This window comes from Panthera pardus, unplaced genomic scaffold, assembly GCF_024362965.1.
Source record: "Panthera pardus isolate Hobbes unplaced genomic scaffold, ASM2436296v1 HiC_scaffold_15, whole genome shotgun sequence".
In the NCBI taxonomy this organism is placed as follows: Eukaryota; Metazoa; Chordata; class Mammalia; order Carnivora; family Felidae; genus Panthera; species Panthera pardus.
Genome location: NW_026526710.1, coordinates 35207003 through 35233601, shown reverse-complemented (window position 1 = coordinate 35233601; position 26599 = coordinate 35207003). Strand labels below are relative to the sequence as shown.

Sequence of the window (26599 nt, the reverse complement as noted above, 5' to 3'; positions counted from 1 at the left end):
ATATCATTTATCCATTTATCTATTAGATTCAAAAAGATTTTGTTGTCTATTTCTACGTTGGTTTATACAATTAAAAGTTATTTCTATTTAAAGTTTCCTTATTTTGGGGCTCCTGGGTGGCTCAGTCAGTTAAGCGGCCGACTTCGGCTCAGGTCATGATCTCGCAGTCAGTGAGTTCAAGCCCCGCATCGGGCTCTGTGCTGACAGCTCAGAGCCTGGAGCCTGTTTCAGATTCTGTGTCTCCCTCTCTCTGACCCTCCCCCGTTCATGCTCTGTCTCTGTCTCAAAAATAAATAAGCGTTAAAAAAAAATTTAAAAAATAAAATAAATAAATAAATAAATAAATAAATAAATAAAAATAAAGTTTCCTTATTTTATACGTAGTATTTGTTCACATTAAAGTAGTACCTACCAATTAGGATGGGATGCTATGTACCTGGACTCCTGTCTTTGCTGTACATAAACCATAATAAAGCATGTTCAAGCAGTCTTCCCCCTGTGACTGACAGAATCCGAACAAGCAAAGACCACCACTTAAAGCCACACCTTCTTCTTTGCACCACAGTGTGAATGCCCTTAATGCCACCGAACTGCACAACTAAAAGTGGTTAACATCATAAATTTTATGTTTATTTTACGTAAAACAAACAAAAACATACCCTTTTCGAGTGTAAGTGGATTTTAAAAGAGGGGGATTTTAGATTCATCAGTATCTTTAACAGAGACAAATCTTCTAAAAAGCTTAAAAAGTTTTCAGACTGAAAAGAGGCCATATGTGTATCCAGCAATGGTGTCATTAGAGTAGAGTGTTCTCCTAATCCCTCCATGCATTAAGATATCAATAGCTTCCCATCCCCCTTCCCCAAGAAAGACAAAAATAAACTGGGTAAATGGGCAAATGTCTGAAACATTATTGTTAACTCCTTAAATATTCAGACTACTAAAATCATGTACAAGCAAGAGTTTGTACAGTTCAGTTGCTCTCATGACTCAGCACTCAGGGATTTCTCATGCATTAGGTACAGCTCAGTCACTGCATTACACAGACAATATCATAATGTAGCAGAAATAATTGTCCTAAGTGTCATAGTCAATGAATCATTCAATTAAGTGAATGATTACATGACCAATCCCAGTAGGGGTCACTGCCATTCACTGCAAAATCATGTAACATTGACTTAGAAGAAAATTTCAAGATCATAAAATAAGATCATTCATTTGGAATACAAATTATTTAAAAAATTTTTTTTAAATGTTTATTTATTTTTGAGGGGCACTTGGGTGGCTCAGTTAAGCCTCCGACTTCAGCTCAGGTCATGATCTCACAGTCCATGAGTTCCAGCCCCACATCGGGTTCTGTGCTGACAGCTCAGAGCCTGTAGCCTACCTCAGATTCTGTGTCTCCCTCGCTCTCAGCCCCTACCCCACTCATGCTCTGTCTCCGTCTCTCAAAAATGAATAAGCGTTAAAAAAAAGGTTTTTTTAACGCTTATTCATTTTTGAGAGGGAAAGGGAAGAAGGCAGAAAGAGGGAGATAGAGGATCCAAAGCAGGCTGTGTGCTGACAGCAGAGTCCAATGCGGGACTTGAACTCACAAATCTTGAGATCATGGCCTGCACCAAAGTTGGACACTTAACCAACTGAGCCACTCAAGCACCCCAGAATACAAACTGTTTTTTAAACATGTCCTCTGAATCTCATAACTTTGAATAATCTATATCAAACCCGTGAGCAAGTATTTTGTCAAAGTTACACAGGCGACGTTAAGGCTGTTAAGAGATAAACTGAAGCATACTAAAAATTTTAAGTTTATTTGAGCAAAAACGGATTTGAATCGGACAGTGCCAAACTGGGAGTTCTTAGGAGTTTTTCACCCACAGGAGCTGGGAAAAGACTTTTATAAAGACAGAAGCAAAGTAAGGAAATTATTTGATTGGCTACAGCTTAAAGCCTAGTTGGCTGTTTGTGATTGGTTGTCTTTAAGTTTTTGATGTCTTAACCTTAGGTATTTCAGGTGTTAGTTTTGTTTGCTTAAGTAGGCCACTAAGGCATTAAAGCCACCTCAGTCTAATGGCCTCCTTGTTTAATTAATTTAACAGGGCTGACGCTAATCTTTTTTAAAACCAATTGTTAGAGATTATTTCCATAATTAGCAACTATAATGTAATTGATACCTGCTGGAGAAAGTAGATCATGAGATAAATCATCACAGTTCTCCAGCCTATCCAGAACTACTTTTTTTTTTTTTTTTTTTTTTTTTGCAGCATACAAATGCCATACATTAAAACACAGTAATCCAAAATCTGTTCCCTCTGAAAGGGATGGATTCCCTGGTTGACTTCAGGTTTGGAGTAGGAAAAGCAAAAGGTGGGCCTGGATCACTGTCATCTTATTGGAGCAGCAATTAAGAAAGTGTTTTTTAAACACTTTAGTGCGTGTAGGGTCGCCAGGTGGCTCAGTTGGTTAAGTGACCAACTCTTGATTTCGGCTCAGGTCACCATCTCCTGGTTAGTGGGATCAAGCCCTACTTCCAGCTATGGGCTCGGAGCTGACAATGAGGAGCCTGCTTGGGATTCTTCCCCACCTCGCCCCCCCCCCCCCCCACCCCTTCCCTGCTCATGCTTGTGTGCTCTCTGTCAACATAAATAAATAAACTTAAAAAACAAATAAAGGTGAATGGGAACAAGTCAAAAAAACATAGGAGTCCACTAAAAGATGCTGAACACCCAACACTTCAGTTGAAGCGATTAATCTTAGTTTAATTCTGATGCATCATATAAAACAATAGGCCTGAACTCTTTACATGTTGTACCTTACTTTGGATTCTCTCTCTCCCTCTCACTTTCTGCCCCTCCCCCACTTGTGTGTGTACCATGTAGGCTCTCTCTCAAAATAAATAAACCTAAAAAAAAAGGAGGGGAAAAGGCAGTACACTAAGATTAAGGGAAACAAAAGCTACATGACCATTAAAAGCAGTACATGATGTTAGATTGGGTCATGGATTAAAAAGAGGAAAAAAAAAATCTATAAAGAGTGTTTTTGGAACAATTGGGGAAATAGGATTTTTGGCTGTGACTCTGTCACCCCAATATATGCCTCTGTTGGCATATATTGGGGTGGATCCTTTGAGCTAATAGCAGAGGCAGGAAAAGCTTGAAAAATGAGGCACAAGTTTTCCTTCTGTAAAAGAAATGGAAATTTCCATTTGTAAAGATGCCTCTCCCTTCCCATAGCAGGAAGAGGAAGTCTCTTCCAATTCTTATCCAAGGAGAAAGTGCTGACCTAAATCTGCATCACAAACCTTACTAAACAACCTAGTTTACCATAGTTTAAGGTAACCTTCTTACAACTTGCCTTCCCTGCCCAAAAGCCAAAGCCACTTTTCCTTTTTTTAGCCTAAGATGGTACATGAGCCTGAGTTTTAATCACCCTTCTGGACTACTCATGGTAGGTGCTCCCATGCAGACACGAGCAGCATACATGTTAACAAATTTCTCTTTGTTCTTCTTTTGTTAATCTGTCTTTGGCCAGTCTAATTTACTGGGTCCCAGCTGGGGAACCTAAGATGGGTAGAAGAAGATATTTTCTCCTCCTCTACTGCTGTTATTTTGAATATTTTCATCATAAATGATTATTAGATAATATTATACCAATGTTAAACTTCTTGTATATGATCATGGTATATGGAGGAAAAGGTCCTTTTTCTTAGGAGTTAGGGATTAAGTGGTTAGGAATATAGTGCAGTGATGTCTGCGAGTTACTTTCAAATGATTCAGAGAAATGATCCAGAGAGACAGACGGAGAAAGAGAAAGAGAGAGGAAGCAGAAGTGGCCAAATGTTAGGCATTCGTGAATCAAGGGAATGGGTACCAGGAAGATCTTTGAGCTATCCCTGCAGGTTTTGGACGGGCGCCTGGCTGGCACAGGCCGTAGAGCACTCAGATTCTTGATCTTGACTGATGGCATTAAGTTTAAGCCCCACACTGGGTGTAGAAATTACTTAAACACACACACACACACACACACACACACACACACACACACACACAGAAATATTCTTCTAACTTTTCTGTAAGTTTAAAAGTATTCAACATAAAAAGTTTTGGGGAAATTGCATTAAAAGGGTCCTTACCATATGTTTCATTTATTTGTGTTTTTGCTTAAATTGTCTTTGCTGTTACCCAGTCTGGTAAGAGTCTATATTCAGACTCATAACTTATTTTCTAGTACTTCAAACTCTAGGTATTTTTGACTACATGAAATAGAAAAGTAACACCATTAGATTTTCTTCCCAGAGATTATTCTTTTGGTAAAAATACATTGGAAAAGGAATCATTGTAAGTTCCGTGTTTTAAATTTCCTAAGGAAACTGTTTTAAAGTGCAAACATTTGACCTGGGTTACCATTTGGTGTGGTTGGATGGTCAGTGGGAAGACACAACTGGGGTCATGGAATTTTAAGGCCAGAGGGATCTTCAGGATTATGAATACATCATGATTTTTGCTCGTAAGTGCTTCAATATCTGCAGCCACCAGCGAGTTGCTGCCTGGCCATTGGGAAACCCATGCAAGTTGGAAGTACAGAGACGTAGCATGCCACAGGACAACCTTGGACATTGGGGTGGGGAGCTTATTGATGAATATTCTCTTCTTCTATCCTTCCAGTGAACAATTCTGAGGTGAATTATATATGGCTCCTCAAAGACATTCCAGCAAGATTAAACTCCAATTTCCCAGAACAGTGAAAATGCAGTTGTCACCCTATTTCACTCTTTTCAGTGCCTCCCACCACTGGGATCACTTCCCAAGATAAAAGGTGTACGTTTCCCCGGCTCTGCGTATGATACCCGTATTCTATAGGACCTTACCTGGTACCTATGAGTCCTGATCCTCTCAGTTTCTATAGACAGAATCATCTTACTTCTCCTTGACATCTTGCTGTGCCAAAAACTGGCAGCGGACCCAGCTTTTTTGCTAAGGTAGTGAAAACTCCTTTATAAGTTTCCCCCATTGTGAGCATTCCTGGATATCTGTTGTCTGGCTCCCATCCTATACCTTTAGTCCTTGCGGGTTACAATCTTTTCCTTCCTGTATTGTTATTTTAGCTGGGGAATGCTGAAATATACAATAACCAAAATGAAAAAAAAACTCACAGAAGGGCTCAATAGCAGGATGGAATGAGCTGAACACTCAGTGAACTTGAAGATAGAACAAAAGAAATCACCCAACTGGGGGTGCCTGGGTGGCTCAGATGGTTAAGTGGCTGACTTTAGCTCAGATCTTGATCTCACAGTTCACAAGTTTGAGCCCTTCATCTGCTGTCAGTGTGGAGCCAGCTTTGGATCCTCTTGTCCCCCTCTGTCTCTCCCCCTCCCCTGCTTGTGCTCTCTCTCTCTCTCAAAAATAAACATTAAAAAAAAAAAAAAGACATTACCCAACTGAACAACAGAGAGAAAATAGACTAAAAACAAACAAAAACAGCTTCAGGTGTTAGTGGGACTGTAATACAAGATCAAACATGTGCCCTTTTTTGCATTTTTTGAAATGTTCATACAGTATTTTTCCTCTTTGCATTGTTGTTAATACAGTGAGTTACACTGATTCATTTTTTGACTGTTAGGCCACTCTTGCATATCTTTGTGATGATATATTATCCTTTTCTTAAGTGTTGAATTCTCTTTGCTAATATTTTATGAAGAATTTTTGTACCTGTATTCATGGAGCTATTGAAGGAAAAGACACATGATATAAAAATATTTAAGTAACAACCCCCTGGATTATTAGAGTAGTAAAGGTAAGGGAACCCATTGTTTAAGAAATGCAAAAGTCTATACCTTTTATCTTGAATAGAGTTGGAGAGTTAAGGAGGGCTCCATATCTCTTTCGGCTTTGTCATTTACAGAAATGCAGATTTGTTTGAATCGCCTGAAAATAACCAGAAAGATCGCCATATTAGTTATACCAATGAGTATAAATAGGTTAAACTTCCTATGAAAAGATAAAGATTCCCAGACTGAATCAGAAGACAGCATCCATCTCCAACTCTATGGTATTAATAGGGACACCCTAAAATTAAGTGACAGAAAAGAGTAAAGGTAACATGATTAAGACAGTGTCTTTCTTTTCCTAGTTTTCTGAATTGTATTGAATGCCCTCTAGCATATACTGCTTTTTAAAAGATGTATTGGGAAAAAAAAAAAAAAAAGATGTATTGGAGGAGTGCCTTGCTGGCTCCGTGGGTACAGCATGCAACCGCTGACCTGAATATTGTGAGTTCAAGCCCCACATAGGGTGTGGAGCCTACTAAAAAAAAAAAAAAAAAAAAAAAAGGTTCTTTTAGAACTATAGGGGTCGTTCTTTAAAAAAAATAAAGAATAGGGGTGCCTGGGTGGCCCAGTCAGTTAAGCATTTGACTTGGGCACAGGTCATGATCTCACAGTTCGTGGATTCAGACCCTGCATTGGGCTCTCTGCTGTCAGTGCTGAGCCTGCTTCAGTTCCTCTGTCTCCCTCTCTCTCTGCCCCTCCCTGGCTCACTCTCTCAGAAATAAATAAACATTAGGGGCATCTGGGAGGCTCAGTCTATTAAATGTCCCACTTCAGCTCAGGTCATGATCTCGCAGTTTGTGGATTTGAGTCCCAGGTCGCTCTCTGTGCTGACAGCTCTGAGTCTCGATCCTGCCCCTTCCCCCACTTACACTGTCTCTTTGTCTCTGTCTCTCTCAAAAATAAATATAAAAGACTTACTGGACTTATTGATATTGTTAAAAGATGACTTGAAGTATATAAAAAAATTTAAGAGTTCATTTGAGGAAAAATCAATTCAAATCTGTCAGTGCCAAACAAGAAGTATTTAGGGACGCTCCATCAGGAAGCTCAGGGAAAGAATTACATAGAGTGCAAAGGCAAAGAAAGGAAATCATTGATTGGTTATATCGGAAAGCCTACTTGACTGTGATTGGCTGTCCTTAGGTTTCAATTTTGTACCTTGAAGTATTTCCAGGATTAGGTTTTGGTTTGCTTGTGCAGGCCACAGGGCTTAAGAGCCACTTCAATCCGACGGCCTCCTTGTTTAACAATATAATGTTATAGTAACAAATTTTCTCCTTTTTTTAAAAATTTGTTTTTAATGTTTTATTTATTTTTGAGAGAGAGAATATGAGCAGGGGATGGACAGAAAGAGAGGAGGACAGAAGATCCGAACCAAGTAAGTGCTGAGAGCAGCAAGCCTGATGTGGGGCTCGAACTCACCAACTGCGAGATCATGACCTGAGCCAACGTCAGACTCTCAACAGACTGAGCCACCCAGGGGCCCCTATAGTAACAAATTTTGTAACATTGGATGATCCTATAGTTTCTGATATAAACTGTAAGATGGCCAAATATTTATCAGGCAATCCTATGCAAAGAATAAATACATAAAGCAAGAAATATCATACCAATATCATGCAGCGTAGAGGTAAAAGCATAAAGCATTAACATACAAATGACTGTTTTATTTTACTTTATTTTATATTTTGCCTATTTCTTTATCTTTGAAAAATAGAAACAACATGGACAGGGTTGGGAAGCAGAGATAATACAGAATATTATAAAGTTAAAAGTTTAGTTCTGCATTTGCTCTGGCCATGGACCCAGTTCTACTCCTGAAAGGAAGCCACTGTCGAATATGTTAATAAAGGTTATAGTTCATATTCCTTTGAACTGTGAATAAGATTGTGTCAAAATATATAATAACCAAAACAGAAATTAATAGATATAATATTGACATACAGGATATTTTAAAATATGTTTTCAGTCTTTCATAAATCACACAGGAAACAAATAAGGTAGATTATGGAGGCTACAATAATAAAATGAACAAAGTACCTTAATAGCTGCATTAAAAAAATTTTTTTTTAATGTCCATTTATTTTTGAGAGAAAGACAGAGTGCAAGTTGGGGAGGGGCAGGGAGAGAGAGACACACACACAGAATCCGAAGCAGCTCCAGGCTCTGAGCTGTCAGTACAGAGCCCAATGCAGGGCTCAAGCCCACAAACCGCGAGATCATGACCTGAGCTGAAGTTGGACGCTTGACAGACTGAGCCACCTGGGCCACCTGGGCACCCCAATAGCTGCATATTGAATGTTATACCTTTCACATGGATACCTTTCCAGTGTCAGTGGAATTTATTATCAGGCAAGAAAGAACCTATTGATAAAATTTAAGAGTGGAAAGTATATAGAGCACATTTTCAGAGCCCAATACTCTAACATAATTACTAATGAAATTTTAAATAATTTTTTTTTTAGAGTTTATTTTTAAGTAATCTTTACACCCAACATGAGGCTTGAACTCATAACCGTAAGATCAAGAGTTGCATGCTCTATCGACTGAGCCGGGCAGGTACCCCAAAATTCTAAATTCTAAATAACCAAAATACTTGGAATTTAAACTAGAAATGTATTTGAACATGAAGATCCATAATATGTAGGAACGACTATCCAGATTCTAGAATCAATTTCCCTTACGTGTTTTTTTCTTTCATAGACCTATATACACACACAGAAGATTATGAATTAAACCTTAGTTTTAATAATGATACAAAGAAAACATTGATTTTTATTTTGTGAAGAAAGGCATATAAATGTTGTTGTTGTTAACCCTAATGAAATTATAAAAAGTTGAATGAGCACACTACTTATGGGAAAAAGTAGCATTTTCTTAGAATGGATTCTTTTTCTTGTTGATTTTTACTACTGTGACCATTGAACTTAATGAAAGAAAACCAAAAGAAATGCACTTTGCTTATGCACATATACCAGATAATTTATCTCCTATAGAGAAATAAAAGTGATGTTCAGGAAAACCTACCAAGATGTGGCTGAATTAAATCATATTTTCCCAACATAAGAATACGATAATGACGTCATACTCCAGAATAAAGAAGTAGCACAGTTTTCTGTTTGACTTTGAGCAGATGCCTCTTGTCTACTGCTGGTCACATCAATTGTAGCTTCATCCACCATTTCAAATGGTGCCTGAGCGTCTGGTTGATGGACAGCCAATCAGATGAGGATTTCGTCTTTCTCCATAACAAAACCTGTTGCTGGAAGTCAGGTTTTCTTAGTTTACTAACTATTGTGTGTCTCTTAATCTTAAGCACTACCACAGAAACATCCTGCCCCTAGGACTTCATATCAATATGGCTATTGTTTTACTCTCCACTCACTGCTCAGCATTTTCATCTATAAGGGTTAATTCCAGAGTCTCCTGAACTGTAACTCTCACAAATGAAGCACCTGAAGAAATGGAGTCCTTACCATGAGTTACAGACTAGCGGGTGGAATGGTGGGGCCGGTCTGGATTTTCCTCCTTCCTTGTTTTCTGTGTATTTATGCTTTCTCCAATTTTTCCCATGATGGCCTAAGTACCTTTATTACACTTCCTGGGGTAGGTTTTGTTTAGTTCTTGTGTTCTAAGAACTGGTTAGTTATGTAACACGTTTTCTAGTTCATTTGTTTCGTTGCTATTCTTTCTTTGGAATATTCTTGTCATTCTTTAAACAACTTTTTTAGTTGTTTACTTATTGAAAAATTCTTCCTTTTCCTTGATAAGGAATGAAGGCATTGGAGGTCATGAAGTTTCCTCTTGGTATATTTTGCCTCATGTGTTTTGATCTGTATTATTACTATTTCCAATATTATCATTATTACTACTATTTTATTCTTTTCTACTGATCATCATAAAATTTCCAATCTGTTGAGCTTTGCTTTGCCCAGTCACTTTTATTGCTAATTATCTTTTTTATTACATTTTTTAAATTACATTTCTGTCAAAAGAAAAAAGCAGGCCATACTCTCTTCTTTGGGGATATTTTTGAGGTGTTCTTTGTGCAATATTTACAGTAAACCACAGTAATAATTTCTTAATGTTTTCAAAGAAAATGTGTTTGAAAATGTACCCAGGGGCGCCTGGGTGGCTCAGTCGGTTAAGCGTCCGACTTGGGCTCAGGTCATGATCTCACGGTTCGTGGGTTCAAGCCCCGCATCGGGCTCTGTGCTGACCGCTCAGAGCCTGGAGCCTGTTTCAGATTCTGTGTCTCCTTCTCTCTGTGACCCTCCCCCGTTCATGCTCTGTCTCTCTCTGTCTCAAAAATAAATAAACGTTAAAAAAAAAAAAAAAAAAAAAATTAAAAAAAAAAAAAAAAAGAAAATGTACCCAGGTTTATAAACTGTTCTAAATTTTCTCTATTTGATGTTTTTCATATTTCAACAATAATGTATAAATGTTTGCTATATGAAGTATGACAATATACTAAAGATGTATAAATGCAAAGTTTATCATCTCCTTGCCCCTTTCCCTAAACTCTTGTTAAGAGCAAGAAAAGTTTCTTCTATTTTTTCATAATCTTTTTTTTAAATGTTTATTTATATATTTTGAGAGAGAGCGCGTGTGCGTGCATGAGTCGGGGAGGGATGGAAAGAGAGGGAGAGAGAGAATCCCAAGTAGGCCACACAGTGTCAGTGCAGATCTCGACACGGGGCTCTTGGTGTCACAAACCACGAGACTGTGACCTGAGCTGAAACCAAGAGTCAGATGCTTAACTGACTAAGCCACCCAGGTGCCCCTCGTAGTCTTTAACACATACCTATTTAACCTTTTAATCATTATTTTATCCTCTTTTATCTTAGTTTTTCTTAATACTATCTGAGAAAAGGGTGTTAATTGTTCAGTTTTTATATTTTTGTTGCTTCTTATTCTACCTCTTGAAGTTTGTGCTTCATATATTTTGATGCTTTATGTGTTGTATAAAGTTCCATGATGTTTACTTATTCATTGCGCATAAATATCTTTAATTATTATTAAGTGAACCTCTTTGTCTTACGTATTTCTTTTTGCCTTAAATTAAACATCTCGCTATTACTTTCTTTTTCTTGAATTGGCTGACTACACTTTTGCCTTCTTTCATTTTTAGTCTTTCTGACATCTTTTATTTTCAGTGTACAGATGGTTGGGTTTTGTATTTTCACCTAATCAGTCTTTATACATATAAATTGATTTTTAAAATATTTTTATATTATACTTATTTATATTTATTATATATAATAATATAAATTGATAAAATTTTTAAAAGGAAGAAACTATTTTGTTCTATTTCTTTCCTTTATTTTTATGCATTAAATATAACTTTCTAACTAGGTTTCTTAAAAATAATAAGGAAGTAGGGGCGCCTGCGTGGCTCAGTGAGTTAAGCATCCGACTTCAGCTCAGGTCATGATCCCACAGTCTGTGAATTCGAGCCCCGCGTCAGGCTCTGTGCAGACAGACAGCTCAGAGCCTAGAGCCTGCTTCAGATTCTGTGTCACCCCCACCCCCCGCCCTCTGCCACTCCCCGACTAGTGCTCTGTCTCTCTCAACAATAAAATAAAGACATTTAAAAAATTAAAAAATAATAATCATAAGGAAGTAGACTTACATGGCAAAAGAAAAAAAAGGAAAAACAAAGAAGAATGTATAATAAAAAATATAAACTACTTTCTGAATTTTTCCTACCCGTAGTCCCGCTTTCCAGAAATAACTTAAGATTTTCTGGGTTTGTTTTTCTGGAGGTTATAATTAACACTTTAAAGTATATTGCTGTCTTGATTCCTTCCATATCTTTTAAGTCTCCTTCCCTTTTCAGCTCTCAATATGTATTCATTATAGTATTCTCTTTCATTATCAGTATTTTCAACACTTACATACGGTTGTACAATTTCCAGTGATTCTGTGGGTTGACTGGGCTCTGCTGGGTCAGGCTTCTGCTCTGTGAGAGGTGAGCTGACTCGGATTCTTCTGAGCTTTCCCGAGGGCTATGTCATTCAGATGGCTCACTCTGGGGCACTTGCTGGGGGCTGGAAGTTTAGCTGGGTCTGTTGACTGTAGCACCTTCAGGTGGCCTTCCCACGTGGCCTGTGCTTTTTACAGAGCGGTTTCTGGGTTCGGAGAGGTAGCTGGGTTCCAAGAGCTCCAAGAGGAAAGGAAATAGAAGCTGCCAGTCCCCTCAAAGGCTAGACCTGGCCTGATGTCACCCCCTCTCCAAGTGTGCTGGATGTTTTTTTAATTAAAACAAATTTTTTAATGTTTATTTTACATTTGAAAGAGAGAGAGACAGAGTGCAAGCAGAGGAGGGGCAGAAAGAGAGGGAGACACAGAATCTGAAGCAAGTTCCAGGCTCTGAGCTGTCAGCACAGAGTCCGACACGGGCCCTGAACCCAGGAACTTGAGATCACGACCTGAGCCGAAGTCTGACGCTCAACCTAGTCACCCAGGCACCCCTTTAGTTTTTTTTTTAATGTTTATTTATTTGGGGGAGAGAGAGAGAGAACAGGGTTGGGGCAGAGAGAGAGGGAGACAGAAGATCTGAAGCAGGCTCTGCACTGTCAGCACAGTCCCCAGTGTGGGGCTCAAACCCATGAACCATGAGATTGTGACCTGAGCAGAAGGCGGTTGCTTAATTGACTGGGCCACCCAGGTGTCCCCACTGTGCTAGATTTCTTGTCTCTGAGCATAGAGCCTCTCCAGATGCTTCCCCAGGGAAAAATCTCTCTTACTTCTGATATTTGGGGTTGTGGTATTACTTACTTTTTTTGTCCCTGCAAACTCTTCTGTCTTCCATGAATACTTCCAACTTTGTGGTCTATGCTCTTTCTCCACTTTCCAGCACTCTTGCCATTGAATTGTCTTTCGGCTTCTTTTCCACCTTCTCAGAGGATCCTGGGGAGGAAGGGGAACATGTCTGTTTAGTCTATCACTGTGAACCAGCTACAAATGTTTTGCTTTTAGTTGGCATATTCTGTAATTTTTTTTTTATCTCCATCTATTATTGCCAAATTATTCTTATATTTTCATTGTGTAAAATAATAAAAACAGGGGCACCTGACTAATTCCATCAGAAGAGTGTGCGACTCTTGATCTCGAGGTCATGAATTTGAGCCCCACATTGGTGTAGAGATTACTTAAATAAATATTTTTAAAAATAATAAAATAAAATAATAAAAACATATTTCTTTCAGAAGCCATAATCACAATATTCAGGAGCAATGGGTACCACAGTTTTAAATTATTTAATTCTGTTTAGTAGACTACAGTATTTATTGCTAATCTATCTCCATTGTAGCTTCTTAACTTATAAATTCTAAATTTGATTATTCTCTCAGATAGCAGGGTTATTTTTAAGTAGATTTTTCAGAAACATTTTATTAATACTAAAATTTACAAAGCTCTTACATATTTAAGATTGTGTTTCTCAAGGCTTTACATTTGGAAGATATCCTGGCTAGGCTAAGAATTCTGTATCATATTTTTTTCTTTGCAACACTGCTCCATTACCTTGTTTCTAGTGTCTCTGTGGATAGACATCCAAGGCTTGCCTGATATATATTATTTTTCTTTAAAGGTGACAAGTCATTCCTGGATGCTTGTAACACTTTTTTCATACTTGAAATTCATCAGGAGATGTCTTGACCTTGATCACTTTTTGATCTTGTCTTGATCTTATCACTGTTTTCTTGATGTTTTCTTTTTTAATGCTCATTTATTTTTGAGAGAGAGGGCGCACACGTGCGCAAATGTGGGCAAGCAGGAGAGGGGCAGAGAGAGAAAGACAGAAGATCCAAAGCAGGCTCTGCATTGACAGCAGTGAGCCCAATGTGGGGCTCCAACTCATGGACCATGAGATCATGACTTGAGCAGAAGTCCGACACTCAACTGACCGAGCCACTCAGCCACTCCTTGATGTCTTGTTTTAACCTGAAGATTTAGGTTTCTTCTTTCAGGAGAATCTTCTTTTATCAACTGTGAATATATATATATATATATATATATATATATATATATATATATATATTGGTTCTCTTCCCTAGGAACACTTATTATGTGTGTCTTGAATCTTCCTCTTTCTTTTCATATCTATAATTCAGATGTTAGCTAAGGCCTCTTGGCCCTTTGTCAACTTCAGGACCTATAAAAGATCAAAGACCTCACAATATCAACTAAATCCTGTATCTTTCTTTCTCCATATGTCATAGATACAAAACTATGAGCATACAAAACTACATACCCTTTTTAAAAAATTTTTAAAAAAATTTCTCCCAGAAATGGACTGACGTTGATATTTAATGACCTTTCATTGAATCTGGTTAAAATTTGAAAAGCTCTAAGGAGGGGTTCCTATCACAGGACTGGATCATCTTCTTCTCTCATTATTCTTTTTCCACTTCTTCTCCTCATCCCCTCCTTCCTTGTATTTGTGCACAGTAACTTCCCTCTTTCTTTAATAAGACATTTTTACCAACTTACCAAGCCTGGAGCCAGAAGTGGGTGGAGGTGGGGACGTTAGCACTCATTTCCTACTCTTAGGATCCACTCTCCCAAACAAAGGGTTTAGTCACAGCTGCATTCAGGTGTTTAAATGATGTCATCAAGATTATATTTCCCACTTTTCCTCTCAGGTTATGTTTGTCTCTGCTTTTTTTTTTCTCTCTCTGTTCCCCTATGTGACCTAATTCTCTTCTGATACAAATAAATGCATTCTATGTAGAAAATATGACTCCTGGTAGTACCAATCATATGTATAACCATATAATTCATGGTATAAAAATGAGAGACTCCCTCTCTTTCCCAATATTTCATATATCAAATCCCTTGAAATAAATAAGATTGGATTTGCTTGGGTCAGTGCCCAATCTCATTGTGTTAACATGGCTGGGGAGTCGTGATTGGATGGAATGCCTACCCCCATCATCATTCCCATGGGAATCCTATGGGCTCTGGGAAGACCAGCTCCCTGGAGTAGCGAGTGTTGTTGCTCTGAGAAGACAAAAACAACAGGTGTTGACATACCTCACACTCTTTGATATGGAAATGTTCCCTCTCCCTCCCTGGCTCATCCTTCCTTGAGTGAAGGGTTACTTCCAGGACCTTGGGGAAACTTTTCACCTAATATCAATATTGGTATCCTATTAAAGATTTGGGGAACTAGCCTGGCTTGTGTTTTCATCTCCTTTGTGATTGTTTTTTGTCTTCTCAGCAGATTTCGGGGGGAGAAGTTACAGTAGGAAGTTACTTTTATGAAAGGTCTTTTGTTTGTAGCTTGTGAAATCTGGTAGAAACTACAGAGCAAATGAGAATGAAAAGGAATAGGGAATAGACTGAAGGAAAAAAAAAAATGACCTAATAAACCCCAGCCTCTCAGAGTGAAACGAATTGTAGCAGTGATTCCTCATGCAAGGGGCTCAGTGAGTTACACTGAGGCAAGTCATGGCAGGGTGATTAAATCAGTAAAAATGCTCAGTCAACTGGGTATCTGAGTGGTACTGGAGTCCAAGAAAAATCTTGCTTTGAAGCTATTTGCTAAAGGCAATACGCGTTCACTGAACACTTAAGATTTGTCAGGCGCTGTGCTAAGTACCGACTATAAACATGTCATTAAAACAGGCTATGTTTTAAGAACTTAAAATCTAGCTATTGTGTTGTATAAACTCTTTACTTCCTCCATATAGTTTATTCTTTATTATAAGTGATGATTTTAGAAGATGCTACTGTATTTATTTCCTTTCTAAAAGATACTTTTATGCTTAGTAATAGCTACCATTTGGTGAGGTCCGGTTCTGTCATATACCCTCTATACACACTATCTCTAATCCTCCCCCAAAGCCTATGAGCTAAGTGTCATTATCTCCATTTACAGGTGAGAACAGTGAGGTTTGAAGGAGTTAAGGAAATTCCTCAAGGTCAAGAGGCTGAACCAGGTTTGAAACTCAAATCTCCAGGCTCTCTGTCTCCCACTGTGTTTTCTCCCTCATCACTTCTCTCTCTGCATGTTCTCACCTTTACCTCCCTCAGGTAACTGCTTCCTGCTCTCATGGCTTCTCAGTTTGACCCAGCTGTCCTCTCCCACTGGCCCATACCATTGCCTCTGGCCTGCACTTGGCTCGATGTCCACCTGGTTCTGTCAGTTGTGACTGGTACAGGGGGGTTCATGGGTTCAGATGAGGACGGTTAAGTTTGGCCCTCAGAGGCAGAAGTCTCCTTAGAAGAGGATCCCACACTAGTGAAGATGACTGGCATTAAGCACAGTGAAGTGTAGTAGGACGTGCCCTAAAATGTGCCACTTGGCATAAGGATTATCTTGAGCTGAGCACCACTGAGAACAAAGAGATACACGAAAAGCTCTCTGCTTTCCCCCCATTTGCCAAAAAGCAAGGCATCAGTTTGTAAAGGTGCTCCCCTCCTTCCCATCTCTACCAGAGAGGAGAGAAATTAACCCCCAGAGACAACCCTAGGCCCTTATCAGCCTGGAGATGATGCCAGAGGAATCTACATAACAAACTTTATTAACTAGCCTTTATCTTCCTTAGTTTCCCGATTTATTTGCTTTCTTGCAATTTGCCACCACTAAGAGCTCAGAGTCATTTTCTTTTGTCTTGTCACATTTCCACAAAATTATTCTACAGAATTATTATTAAGATGTTACATAAGGGGGCGCCTGGGTGGCTCAGGTCACGATCTCACAGTTAGTGGGTTCAAGCCCTGCATCGGGCTCTGTGCTGACAACTCGGAGCCTGGAGCCTGTTTCGGATTCTGTGTCTCCCTCTCTCTCTGCTCCTCCCCCACTCACACCCTGTCTCCCCCTGTCTCAAAAATAAACATTAAAAAAAATTAAAAAAAAAAAAAAAGATGCTACATAGGGGCGCGTGGGTGGCTCAGCTGGTTAGGAACCAAACTCTTGATTTCAGCTCAAGTCGTGATCTCATAGTTTGTGGGTTCGAGCCCCATGTCAGGCTCCTTACTGAAAGCACAGAGCCTGCCTGGGGTTCTCTCTCTCTGCCCCACCCCCATTCTCTCTCAAAAATGAATAAATATTTTTTAAAATGCTAAATAGGGGCACCTGGGTGGCTCAGTCAGTTAAGCCTCTGACTTCTGCTCAGGTGATGATCTCACAGTTCATGGGTTCGAGCCCCGCATCCAGCTCTGTGCTGACAGCTCAGAGCCTGGAGCCTGTTTCGGACTCTGTGTCTCCCTCTCTCTCTGCCCTTCCGCCATTTTCACTCTGTCTCTCTCTGTCTCTTAAAAATAAATAAACATTAAAAAAATTTTTTTTAAATGCTAAATAAATTCTCTTTGAGTTACTCATCACAGAGTACTCCCACGTGTACAATGCACACGTTAGTAAACCTCCATTTTTCTCTTGTTAATCAATTTGTCAGTCTGATTTGCAGGGCCCAGCCACTAAAACTAAGATGGATAGGGGAAAAATATTTTTCTTCCCTACAGCAGGCCTACCTGAATGGCACACTTTTATTAATTTATCAATTAATATGACTTTTTAAAATTTTGTGTCATAGTTAGCAGGGGACTTGCCCGGAGTCATCCCACACAGATAAAAGAGCTAGCCAACATCTGAATTAAATGCAATATTGAAAAGTGACAGTCCAAATGTCAAAAAAAAATAACAGTTAAAGAATCATAGTACATAAGTTCTCATATTATATAATCATCAAGAGTTATGTTTCCAAAAAAATTTAATTTCATGGGGGAATGCTCAAAATACACTAAGTTTAAAGAAAAGCAGGATAAAATTTCTAAATACACCACATATTGTATGAACATAATGTGCATTTTAAAAAGGGAGGTATAAAGTTAAAACTAAAGACAAGAAGAAAGGAGGGGGGGGGTGTAGTCCTGGAAAATGCCAATCAAAGGAGTTCTAGAAACAGGAAAGGAAGGCAAGGAAGCATATGCTTCTCAGCATCAGTGTTGTGAAAGAGGGTTCCAGATGATCCCAGAGCAGACAAACACATCGCAGGTTCTTGCATTCTGTTAAAAATACTGAGTCACAGGTTAGTTCCCTTTGTTGGCATTGCACACGGCTGATTTACGATTCTGAAGCTCACCAGGTACTTTGGCATAGGGAAGGTGATGCTCTCGCGAGTACGTGTGTCTCTTTGAGAACATGCCCCTGTCTCGCTAGAATACTAGACTGGCTGTCTGGGTTACAAAGCAGCCCCTGTTAGGATAAAGTGAGACAGTTACCTCATTCACCTCCAAGTTCACCAGGGAAGCTCTCAAACTCCAGAGCAGGGAAAGCAAAACCCTAAACCGTGGTCACCTTGCCGCAGCGAAAAGAAACCAAACAGGTTCAACCTGAAACTGCCTACCAACCTTGCCCATTTCCTCACCCCAGAGAGTCTGGAGGTCATTCAACTAAGGGACCAGCTTTTTGTATTTGTAAATGACATTTGGCCCAGAGTAAATGCTCTTGTCCTGGGATCTCATACGGAGTATAGGCTGGCTCCAAGACACAACGCTCTACTGTTCGTCCCTGACAGGCACACCCACATACATTTTGAGGTTACAGAGGTAGATTTTTGTGGATAAGGAACGAATAAATTCCATAAACACACAAACCGGGAAAGCATTGGTCAGATGGAACCAAGGAAGAAAGTCTAGGAAGAAAAGCTGACCACCAGCTGGATATGAGTCAACAAAACAACAGAGAACACACATACATGCGCACACACATACATACACAGCATTTGAGAATATTCAATGAAAGCTTTGTTTCTAAGACAATTCTACTTCTTTCTCAGCCCTGTCTCTGGAGACACAAGCAGAATACTGTTACAAAGAGAGCCACAGTGACAGCATGATATCTGGTGCACAAATGAGGAGAGAGTGAATAAAAACTGAGACGTTTTATAGCTGTCCAACAGTAATCAATAGATGTACAACGGCTTACGCTGAAGGACCTTGCAAGGTAGAATGAGAAGGGAAGGATTATTGGGGTTAGTTCACATCATTCACTAGCAGACACATAAAGTACAATCATAGGGGTGCCAGCCTGGTTCAGTCAGTAGAGCATGTGACTCTTGATCTTGGGGTTGTGAGTTCAAGCCCCACACTGGGTATTGAGCTTACTTAAAACAACAATAATAAATAAATAAAATACAATCATCACACTCAAAGGTTTCAGTTAAGCATTCTGACCTTAAGTAGTAAAGTCTCCTCAGGGGTGCCTGGGTGGCTCAGTCAGTTAAGCATCTAACTTCGGCTCAGGTTATGATCTCATGGTTCGCGGGTTGGAGCCCCGCATCGGGCTCTGTGCTGACCGCTCAGAGCCTGGAGCCTGCTTCGGATTCTGTATCTCCCTCTCTCTCCCTTCCCTGCTCGTACTCTCTCTCTCTCTCTCTCAAAAATAAGTAAACATTAAAAAAAAGAAAAGTCTCAAATCTGGGGCAAACCATCATTAAACTCTTCAGATATAACAGTGGTTAACATTTGTTGTGTTATGCCATTTCTCATGTAAACTTCTACAGGCCTTACACGTATTAGCTTAATCCTCACAGAAATACTATGAAATGGAGCTGTAATGGCACTTTTTTTTTTTTTTTTTTTTTTTACAAATGAGGAAATAGAGGCAAAGAAAATTTCAGTATCTCCATCGAAGTCTTGCTGATAGTGGAAGGTTTTGCACCCGGGAGACTGGAGCTCCAATTTTTATGCTCAGTGCTCACCTACAGAGCTCACTCCTTGGGCTTCCTTTTGGAGTTTAATTATTATTGTATCTCATTTAAAGAATTGTTTAATTGTTATTTTATGTTTAATACCTCCATACACTGGGACCCTGGCATAATCACTTTGGATATTATATATGACTGTGTTCAAAGGTGTCTCTTTCTTCCTTCCAGCTTCCAACCAGCTTCCAGAAACATCCCAGAATCCACAAAAACTACTTTCCACAGGACAACTGCTCATCCTAAGAATCTCTTAGGATAGATTGAGATTTAGTAATCATAACAGTGTGCATTTGCATACAATTTTATAAGTGCTTACTTTCTTATATTCTCACTTCCTGCAAAACCCTGAAAGCATATCGGAGGCTAGTATTTTCCTCCCCATTCAAAAGGTGGCGATTACAAAAGTTCTGAGAGTTCAGGTGACCTATCCGAGGACACACAGCTAACACACGACTGAACCAGGACTGGAATCCATTTTCAGTGAGTGGTCCCACTGATGGAAGCTCCGGAGGCCAGGGAAAGTCCCTATTCTTTGGAACCTCTCACGTCACTAACACGGTAGTACCTAACCCATAATAGATCTTCAGTAGGTAGTGTTGACACATATTGGTAGCAGGAAGAATTTTAAAGTGCTGATGTAAAACTGGAGCAGTGTCTGCATTCTGCACAAAAGCTTGAAAGAGACCTTTATTTTGTTCCAGGAGGGACCTTTCATGAGTCCTTTCTGTCCATTGTTCTCAGGGAGAGCTAGCAGTTGAGTAATCCCAATGCTTGTGGTTCAGACTGGGATGGGTTGGTAGGTGCTGTTTGAGAATGCAATGCTGTTATTAATGTGCCTTTCAAGGATGTAAGAGAAGGGCGGGGGGTCTTCATTTGGAGAACAGCTTTTTTTTTCTTTTTTTTCTTTCTTTCTTTCTTTCTTTTTTTTTTTTTTTTAATTATTAGATTTGTTTCCTTTACCTGAAGGTGGTGGAGGTGGGGCAACTGAAAAGGAGGAAGTGGGCTCAGACAACACAGAGGTGGGCTGGGGGTGGGGGTCTGGGAGGGGGGCGGATACAGAACAGATGGCCCAAGGAAACCCCAACTGAAGGGTGTGGCCAATGGATGCTACTGACAGTAATAGGTAATCCAGGCTTCAGTTTCCCTTTTCTGTAAAATAGTTCCTTTGTGTTATTTTCAAGCCTTGATAAAGTTTGTTTAACATGGCCGCCTTGCTCTACATCCTTTGAGAAATATGAGAAAGGGCTCTGCACGTGGAGTAAGAGGGGAAGAGATCAGATCAGAGAGAGGGGCAAGTTGTGGAGAAATGTTTGTGAAATGGGAGCGATGAATGACAAAGAAGCCCAGAGGGTGGTGGGAGGGAGGTGAGAAGTGATGACCAGAGTGGAATGTGGAAAGGATAAGCAACCCTCACCCACCCCAAGGATACTCAGAAATAGCTGGGGAGGAAAGTGGACTTGCCTACAAGCAGGCTAGGAGCTTCAGGCCGAGCATGTACGTTTTAAATAGAAATGTTCGCACTCCTCAGTTGAAAAGCTGGAGGGCCTGGGGAGGAGTCGGGTTACTTTTGCTAAACGGATGAACTTCCATATGTCTGGAATCTTAGAAGAACAACTTGGATAACCAGAAAATGATATTGCCTCACACTAAAACTGTCACTCTGGAAGAAGGGGGTTGGTGATCGATAGTAAGTTAAGGGAAATGAAACCACAGAAGTAACAGAACTGCAGCATGAGCAAAATGATTTATGCAAGGCACATGTAAATGTGTGCCCTTTTGCAACTATGACTTTGTCCCTCTTGATAATTTTAGACACCTGAAAGGGGCCCTGTGCTATAGTCTACAGAGATCATTGTTCCAGCCAGGGGAATTCAAATTCCGTAGACATTCCCTTTTATAAAGAATACAGTAGGTACCTTAATCATCAAAATCATCCTTTATTTATTTGCATTTGTGAAATACCCCTGTCTTAATCTTTGGTATAATCTACTATCTATGCAGGGGCACCTGGGTGGCTCAGTCAGTTGAGCATCCAACTTGGGCTCAGGTCCTGATCTTGCGGTTTTTGAGTTCCAGTCCCACATCGGGTTCGCTGTGGTCAGCACAAAGCCCATGCAAAGCCCACACAAAGCCTGCTTTGGATCCTCTGTCCCCCTCTTTCTGCCCTTCCCCTGCTTGTGCTCCCTCTCTCTCTCTCTCTCTCAAAAAATCTACTGTTTATTCAAAGAAATAAAACATTAGTACACAGCACGTACATCTAGTGTCAATGAGCAGCTAGAAGTTTCTGGAAGAACCATCAGCAATGAAACAATAAAACTTTAAATATTTAAGTGATAATAATTAGACTTGGCATTGAGATGAGCTCCACACTTATTTTAGTCATGCTTCAGAGTCTACAAAAAGGGCAGTATACTGAAGGTAATCTTTACATTCTAAAAGACCTAGTTGTCATCACAATGCATTGTTTAAATACCCTGAAATCACTTTTGCCGAGACTCTTTTGGAGGAATTAATGTAGTTCAATTACTTCTAATGTGATAACAATAACTCCTGGGTATATTTTAATGTGTGAAAAATTTAACACAAATAAAAATTATCCATTGAAATGAAATATTTCAATAATATGATTCTAATACAGATTTAACACTTACAAATCAGGTTTCTTTCAGTAATAATTTTACCATATTTTTAGAATATTGTGTAAGCTAATTTTATGTTAGAATTTTTAGCTAATGTAGGGGAGCAAAATCACCACCCTGCAATATGTCTCTTTGGCAGATGGATTATTTTAGGCTGATATTTAAAAAACCAAACAAAAAAACATAAGGCTCAGTAAGAACCCTTGATCTTCCCCCTAACTGCCTGAAAGAATTTAGTTAGAGGACCTGCTTCTGGAAAGGAGCTATTGTAATGGATAACTACAGTGTATATAAAGTAGGTATGGTAGACAAGGAGAAGCTTAGCAAAGTCTGTTAAAATTCCTTTCTATGTCCAACTATTCCTGTGTGACCCAGCCAACATTTGTTTATCAAATATTTACTCTTTTTTATCTTCCTGTGAATTGTCTTCCCTTTGAGGTCCCACACCCCTACCTTTTTGTCCTTAGCTCTGGAAGTCATAGAAGCCTCCATTGTCTAACTGCTTGTGGGCCTTATATTCTTATAGAGCCTCTGTACATAAGAAATCAAATTTTATTTGCTACTGTTAACCTGTCTCATGTCAACTTAATTTTTAGACCAGCCAAAAGAACTTTGAAGGGTAATGGAAAACTTTTCTTCCTCAACACTAATACTACCTTTGTTCATGAGCAAATGGTTGAAATAGAGACTTTATAGAGGAGAAAACCCAACTTATATAATGTTATGGGTTGAACTGTGTCACCCCAAAAAGATATGTTGAAATCTTAACGCCCTGGACCTCAGAATGTGACCTTTGGAAATTAAAAATATAATTAGTTGGATTATTACTTGGCAATCAATAAGAATGAAATCCTGCCATCTGCAACAACATGGATGGAACTAGAGTATATTCTGCTAAGTGAAATAAGTCAGTCAGAGAAAGACAGATATCATATGATTTCACTCATATATGGAATTTAGGAAACACAACAGATGAACATAGAGGAAAGGAAGGAAAAATAAGATAAAAACAGCAAGAGAGGCAAACCATAAGAGACTCTTAACTACAGAGAACAAACAGGGTTGTTGGTGGGGTGTTGGGTTGGGGGATGGACTAAATGGGTGATGGGCATTAAGGAGGGCACTTGTTGGGATAAGCACTGAGTGTCTATGTAAGTGATGAATCACTAAATTCTACTCCTGACACCATTATTACACTATATGTTAACTAACTGGGATTAAAATAAAATAAAATAAAATAAAATAAAATAAGTAAATTATTTTTTTTAATTTTTTTAACTTTTTTTTTTTTTTTTTTTTGAGACAGAGAGACAGAGCATGAACGGGGGAGGGGCAGAGAGAGAGGGAGACACAGAATCGGAAGCAGGCTCCAGGCTGTGAGCCATCAGCCCAGAGCCCGACGCGGGGCTCGGGCTCACAGACTGCGAAATCATGACCTGCCCCGAAGTCAGACGCTTAACCGACTGAGCCACCCAGGCGCCCCGTAAATTATGAAATAAATACCTAAGATGAGGTCATACTTGAGCTGGGGATCAGGGGGTCGGGGGAGGGGGGTGGGGAGTACTGGATCAATTCTGACTGACATCCTTATAAGAAGATGACCATTTGAAGACAAACACACACAGGGAGAATGCCATGTGACCACAGAAGAAAAAAAGCAGAGTGATGAGCAGCTGTATACCAAGGAACACCATGGATTGCCTACGACCCCGGAAGCTAAGAGAAAAGCATGGGACAGATTCTCTCCAAGAGCCTTTGAGAGAGCACAACCCTGCCAACACCTTGTATTTCTGAATTCTAGCCTCCAAAACTGTAAGAGAATGACTTTCTGTTGTTTTAAGACACCCATCTGTGGCACTTTGTTACAAAGGTCCTAGGAAATGAATACAGATTGGAATGGTTGCCCTCACCTATGTTACAGAATGATGAAGTGCAAAGGGCACAGACTTTGGGGTTCAGCAAAAGTAGACATGAACCCTGACCCAACCAATTCTTTCCTGTGTGACTTTATGTAAGGTAATTACTTTAGTCTGTTTCTTTAGCAATAGAAATAAGATCCTCACAAGATTGAGAGCAATTATCATGAAACATATGAAAGTTACAAAGCACATAGTAGGCTCTCAAGAAAGGCTGATTTGCAGCCTTTACATATGAGCTCATTTAAGTGGTCCATTAATATTCATCATTTTGATATTACTGTTTACATGTTCTTTCCATTATATCTGCTGACATGGGCTTTTTCTTACGTTTATTTGACGTGTTTATGAAAGTTAAGAGCTCTTTTCTTTCTTTTCAATGTAATTATTGAAAAAAATACTGAATTTCAATTGAATAGTGAAAAATTATTTTAACACACACACACACACACACACACACACACACACACACACACGTTTTAGAACTGTAAATTTCTAGTCACCTGGATGTTCAGCCACACTTTTGGCAGTAATGGTTAAAAAAAAATTTTTTTTTTCATAACTAATGGAAAATAGGCAGTAGAAACTCTAGTTCCCTGATTGTAATTTGAAGAAAATTCAGGAAAGTGAGTGGGTGAAAATTCCCAGACAAATACAGTTTGTTCATTTAATTTTATCTTGACCGTGCTGAAAAAAGTGTTTTTTTGAGAAATAGTAAGATGATGTTCTTTCACAGAATACTGAAACGTGAATTATCCAATCTAATGACCTGGTTTCAAAGTCTGAATTATTTATTAGTCTTATTAAAAGGGGATAAAACTTCTGCTTCAAGATGGAGGAATGACATATTTATGTGATCTTTTTCTTAAGGCCTCATTAAAATGACAATAAAGAAATAAAGAGGTATAATTGAGGAGCAATCAAGAGATGAGGAAAGGGCCATCGGTGATCTAAATCTTTCAATAAATTTCTGGAAGACAAAGAAGAAAGTTGTAACCAGAGAAACACAGTGAAGGTAATTCCAGCCTGAAGGATGCATGGAGAGGCCATACCTGAGAAGGAAGCCAATCTGCCTACCAATCCCAACATGCAAGGACTCAGAAAATTCACTTCCCACATCTTTTCTTAGGAAGTTACTTGGCAATATGCCTCTGCAAGACAAAGGAATAAGCCAAGGAAAAGCACTGGCATGCAGGAAATGGTGGTTTCCAATGAGGAAAGCAATTAAGGGAAGTCTCAGGGTGACAGCTGGGTAGCAGACCTGGCCAGTAAGCAAGAGGCTAGGAGGAAATTATCTGGGGAAAAAGGGAAGGGGCTGAGTGTCTCATACTAACTTTGTGATTTTAGGCTAATACAAAGATGCCAACAATGCAAAAATAAAAAGAAAGAAAAACAATTAGAAAGCCACATTATTCATGTGGATGGTTTGGCTCCAAACTATAGAAAAACCAATGTGGCTTAAAGAAGAAGGAATTTTTTATCTGACATAACAGGGGCACTGTAGGCAGGGAAGTTTCAGGCTGACTGGTTAACCCAGTGGTTCTGGGTCTTCATCAAGCACATATGTTCTTTCCATCTTTCCCTCTGCCAGCTTTACTTTGTAAGCTTTATTCAAAAGCTGGCTCTTCTCTCAGTAGCAAGATGCCCACTGCTCTTTTTTAAGGTTCACACCAACATGATAGAACCCCAGAGAAGATGCCATGTCTCTCCTGGAGAGAAGAAAACTTTCCCAGAAGTCCTCACCTGACATCTTTTCTTGTCTCAATTGGCCAAAAGTGTGTCATGTGTACCTTGAAACAATTGCTGGAAAGGAGAATGGAACCACTACTGGAGAGATTAATTGCTACTTGATATTCATTCTCTTCTTCTTCCCTTTCTATAATAGAACTCCCTTGAATTTTATCTGGATACATAATCACCAAAGTAGGAGCCACCTTTCCCAGCCTCCCTTGTTCCTACGTGTAGCCATGTGACTAAGTTCTGGCCAATAGGATGTGATTGGAGACGTGTGGGCAATTTCTAGATTATTCCTTTAAAAAAGAGTTATAATTGGGGGGTGAGGCATGACTGGCTAGCTCAGTCAGTACAGGATGTGACTCTAGATCTCAGGGTCATGAGTTCAAGCCCCAAGTTGGGCATGGAGCCTACTTAAAAGGAAAAAAAAAAGAAAACAAGTTGTATGGAGGTGACTAGCTGGCTCAGTCGGTAGAGCATGCAACTTGATCTCAGGGTTGTGAGTTCAAGCCTCACATTTGGTATGGAGATCACTTAAAAATAAAATCTTTAAAAAAAAAAAAAGTTGTATGCTCTCCACTGCCTCATGCTTTCCCTTCAGCAAGCACAAAGGTTTAGTGGTAGCAAGTCAGCTTCAAACATGAAGATGAGGGCAATTCCTAAGGAGATGACAGCAACAGACAGAAGGAACCTGGCACCAAGGTGCTCTCATGAAGCTAAGCTTACACTCCTACTAGTTTAGAATTTTATGTGATAAAGAAATGAACT

The 26599-nt window shown here is 39.4% G+C and overlaps 2 long non-coding RNA genes across 3 annotated transcripts in view; both read right to left on the bottom strand.

Moving 5' to 3' along the window:
• LOC109248589 (uncharacterized) overlaps positions 1-11991 on the bottom strand; it is a 91852-nt gene extending 79861 nt beyond the window's left edge. For both annotated transcript variants that reach the window (XR_008422232.1, XR_008422231.1), the window contains exons 1-2: positions 11725-11991; positions 5834-5924 (exon numbers count right to left, since the gene is read on the bottom strand). This is a non-coding gene — a long non-coding RNA (uncharacterized LOC109248589). The remainder of the gene's footprint in view (positions 1-5833; positions 5925-11724) is intronic.
• A 622-nt stretch (positions 11992-12613) lies between these two features.
• Positions 12614-26599, bottom strand: part of LOC128777069 (uncharacterized) — a 44837-nt gene continuing 30851 nt past the window's right edge. Inside the window, exon 3 of the long non-coding RNA XR_008422230.1 lies at positions 12614-12739. This is a non-coding gene — a long non-coding RNA (uncharacterized LOC128777069). The remainder of the gene's footprint in view (positions 12740-26599) is intronic.